The sequence below is a fragment of the Micropterus salmoides genome, unplaced genomic scaffold, assembly GCF_014851395.1.
Source record: "Micropterus salmoides isolate LMB-PRFRI ecotype aquatic unplaced genomic scaffold, ASM1485139v1 Ms_hic_scaffold_575, whole genome shotgun sequence".
NCBI lineage: Eukaryota > Metazoa > Chordata > Actinopteri > Centrarchiformes > Centrarchidae > Micropterus > Micropterus salmoides.
In genome coordinates, this window is record NW_024044321.1 from 1 (window position 1) to 4520 (window position 4520).

Here is a 4520-nt window from a genome sequence, read left to right on the forward strand (position 1 = left end):
GACTTGAAACATTGGTGCAGATTTTCAAACCTCTTTTTTTTTTTTCTCCTGTGTGTCAGACCAGCCATCCTGGTGATGCATCACTCCATGAAACCTCATCCCACCATCACTGCCACGCTGCTAGAGGGGGAGCAGCGTCTGGCTGCTCCGCTACCTCACCCCCTCCATCTACACAGACTGAATGTTTCTGTCTCGGTTCAGTTCCCAGATGAGACGCTGTGGAGCGTTTAGCTGCTCAACATGATCGTAGCTGTCAGACTCCACACAGGTAACAGCTGATCAGGACTCTCCTCTGCAGAACCTTTAGTCTGGTTCTGCTGGTTCTGATCCAGGTTGTGTTCAGTAAGCAGGTCTGTGTTGCAGCTGCAGGAGCTGATGTGTCCATGATGATGGGGAGCCTGGTGATGTTCAGGAAGGACTCTCAGAGGTCACCTGTCCTCATGTCTTCCACCTGTCCTCACATCTTCTTCTTCATGTGTCCAGTTTAGTCTCTAGACTGGGAGACCTTCGAACAGTACAGCACCTGGCAGCTGTTCCTGGCCCACAGCATCCCCCTGCAGACCATCATCTCCATCCTGCAGTACCTTAAATTTAAAGGTGAGTGGTGTCTAGGAAAGGAGCCCTGTCCTCCAGTCTGATCAGTCCTCTGACTCCTTTTGTCTTTGTGTTCCTAGAACACCAAGGCCTTGTCCTGTCTGCTGCTGCTCTGCAGAGAGAAGTATGACAGGAACACACCTGGACACTCATCTTAGAGTCTCCTGGGTCCCCGTTAACATCTCCGTCTCTGTGTCCCAGGCCCAGTGAGGAGATGGTGAAGATTTTCCTGAGTTGTCCCTGTCACCCCGAGGACCAGTTCAGCACCAGCATCCTGAGACACTGGGCGTTCAATCACGACAACACGCTGAGAGAACGCATCAAGGCCCAGCTGGTCGAGAATAGGGATGCAACGATTACAGATTTTGTTGGTATGATTATTGTCAGAAATCAGTTTCATGATTATTATGCATTAATTAATTTCACAACAATAATGACATAAGTTGATTTTTAATTAATTGCATTAACAATTTCTATAATATGTAAGTATTTATATAAGGAATATTAACTAACCAGGGTTGTCATAAAGGAGGGGAATAAACTGTTTAAAGTGAAAATGATATGAAATGCAGTTAATTGGTCTAAGCTCCTGATGTAAGTTAGTGTTGTACACCTGGCAACATTTTTGTCAACACTGACAGGAGAAGACAACATGATGTAAGTTAAATGTTTAGTGACTGAAGGTCTTGAGAGGACTGCATTCTCTCTTCTATAAAACCCTTTCAGAAAAGAAGCGATTTGCACTACGTGGAAGCTGCTCGACGCAGCAACAAAACACCCCTTGCGCGGCGCAAGCCATTGAAAACAATGGGCCTCATAGCACAGCGGGGCTGTTGCGGTGGGTCTGAAAGGTTACATGCTGCTTTGTTGACATTGCACTGAAAGCTCGACTCCCACTGCTACGGCACTAATTGTAAGTGACGCGTTTATATTTAATTCCCTACCAACTTGCTACGTTAATGTAGGCCTACCTTTACTTGGGCCTGCAAAGCTGGGTGGTGGTCCCGGTGGCAGCGACTACTGAAATCAGTAGTTGCTGCATCCCTAGCAAAGAACTACCAGCCCCAACACAAAGAACAGCTGTCAGTACACACAGGCTTATTGATCGCTTCAGGAGGGATTGATAACTGTTAGCTGAGTCTGTCTCTGCCAGTCTTCACTCAGACCCCGATCCTTTGGCTCTGCAGCACGTTCAGGCCAGCTGTGACGAGGTCCACAAGATAAGGTACACATACACTGACGGGTGACATCACTGCGGTGGTGATATCACTTCCTCCTCCTACAGGTTCAGCGACCTGTTCGCCCTGGAAGGAGTACGAGGACTCCCAGACCAAGCCTCCCAACTTCCACCTTAAGGCTCCGGCCTCCTCCTCGCTCACAGAAAGGAGAGCGCCTCCAGCAGAGCCTCAGTATGTAACTCCACCTGCTCCTGAATCTGCGTCTCGTTCTTTGATTGGTCTGTTTCAAAACCACACGGAAATTTGATATTTAATGTGTCTGATTTGTGAAACAGGAAGCAGCTCTGTGTCTTCACCAAGCAGGAACCTCCAGGTTTGAAAAGTGAAACCTCAAACCTGCATTCTCTCTAACAGCCAGCAGGGGGCGACTCCACTTGATCGTATAGAAGTCTATAGGAAAATGTGGCTACTTCTCAGCTGATTTATTACCTCAGTAAACACTTTGCTAATGAGTTTATTGTCTCAGTCGCTAGTCTTCTTCAAAACAGCATGATGGTCACTTAGTAAATTATAGTCCCATTTAGAGGAAAATGACCAGAAAGCAGGGGAGGCTTTAGGGCGGGGCTACCTTGTGATTGACAAGTCACTATGTGTGACCCAAATATGGTACCCCATGGATGATTCAGTCTGTGTTCAGGACGGAGCTGAACACCACTTTTCTCTCAGCTGGTAGGCTGGAATAAAATACAGCTGCTCGTTACTTGCTATAAATTGAACTAAAAGACTTTCTGTTAGCTTCCTGCTCAGCTTCCAGTCTGAAAGGGAGATGTTTAACCTGTTTCACTTCTCCAGCCGTTCGGAAACAGACTTTTGTTCTGGAGAAGCTGAAGCATTTATTACCTGACACACCGACTCCATATTTTTTTAGTGCCAGAATATTTTCCTCCTGAGATTCACTGTCACTCGGACAATCGCTCAAAATTTAAGGTCTTAAATTCACTGAAGTTTCTGTTCTAAGTCTTAAATAATTTTAAACGGGTATTTATTTTCCAACGTCCATGTAACACTACCTCTAATGCTCATTGAAATGCAGTTGTCAGGTTTCTAGCTCTGTCCTCTACTGTACATCTTGATACTTAAAAACAAAGGACAGTGTTTACTACAGAGGAGCTGAGGTTAGTAACGTTAAAGCAAATTAGGGATGCAAACTAATGTTAGTCCTTTTAAGCTAATGAGATTATTCTGGATTTTGATGTACAAATGAAATGCTTGTAATAATGCAGAAGGGAGGTAGTTCTCATGTTAATTTCTACAAATGTATAAAGCAGTAAATTAAGACACAAAAGGCAAACATGAACTGTCATATCTATAATGATTCTGAGGTCATGTTAGCAGTGTTTTCCTGCCATTATAAGGTGGTGTGGCTCAAAACAGCTTAGTGCTGCGCAATAAATATAAAATCACTGGAGAGCATCAAAACTAACAAAATGAATTTTCCCAGATCTAATGGTTAAAATTCAACCCCTGTAGACTTATTTAGCTTTTGGGGTGTAGTTTGTCTCCCCTGAGTTTATCCAACAGCAGGAGGCTAAGTTTTATAAAGTTGACAAAAGACACAACTTTTTTTTTTCTTTTTTCCTGGATTTGTCTACCAGTGATCCATTTTTCATTTCAGCAGGTCCACCGCATGCCAACTTGTTAATGTCATTGTAGCTTATCAATGTCATGTCCATCCCGTGTTTCATTGTTATCGTCCAATGCCAATTTTGTAGACATCACTCAACCCTAACTTGAATACATTACTGCAAGTAATTTTGTGACTGCATTTTCTTTGTGTGTTTCTTTTCTAAGTTCTGATATAGGTCTTGAATTTCATTCATCATGGTCTTAAAGTCCTAAATTTGACCAGGTGAAACCTGCAGAAACTCTGATTGTTCCATTACCTCATCTACCTAACTTAACAATTTGCGTAGTGTGGAACTTCTTATTTTATTTCTTGATTCTTTTCGTCTTTATTTGCTTATGATTCCATGAAACTCCACATTTAAAGCTCCCTTTTATATTTAAGTAAAGGCTACTGATGGAATGAAATTATACAAAGTCACTTTTTCCACAAAACACAGTAAAGTAGTAAAAAGAAATTTTATTTAGCTTAAGAGATTCAACACCAAAAAATCTCATTAAGAATCTGGAAATGGAGAATGTTCAACAAAAAAGACAAATTGTTGCTGGTTAATTATCTGATCAAGCAGTCAATTGCTTTGTCTATTCAGCTTTATGCAAGATTTGCATAAAGCTGAATAGATTTGAGGTAATCAGTTTCCACAAATATTGAGTATTCTGAACTTATTTGGGTTTGAGGCCCAAGCTACACTCAATCCTGTGTGTGGAAGTACTATCACCAAACTGTACTTTAAATATATCAGGTCCCCTCTAAAGGATCACAAGATAATTCTGGAAGGTTGTGAGCTGATTAACATGAGTGAAAATAAGTATAAAACAAAAAGCGGGGGCCTGAAACACTAACATTAAAACAGTTTGACCTCTTTGCGCCTCAGTTATTTAAATGAAACAATCTCTTTTTGGTGGAACTCCTAAAAAGTCGTCTGACTCATCACTATACATGGCTTCTTTTGTAAAAAGCATTAAGATGAAAATCACTGGTTTAATCTTTAATAGCATCTTGTGTTTTAAAATTTTTTAAAATGAAAATAAGTAAATAGTGAATGCAACTACAGCTGTTAAATG

The 4520-nt window shown here is 41.7% G+C and overlaps 1 long non-coding RNA gene across 1 annotated transcript; it reads left to right on the forward strand.

Annotated features, from left to right (window-relative positions):
* Nucleotides 1-65: 65 nt before the first annotated feature.
* On the forward strand, nt 66-1135 carry LOC119889625. Its single transcript, XR_005442124.1, has 4 exons — nt 66-268; nt 484-597; nt 675-718; nt 796-1135. It is a non-coding gene; the product is annotated as an uncharacterized LOC119889625 (long non-coding RNA).
* The last annotated feature ends 3385 nt before the right edge of the window (nt 1136-4520 follow it).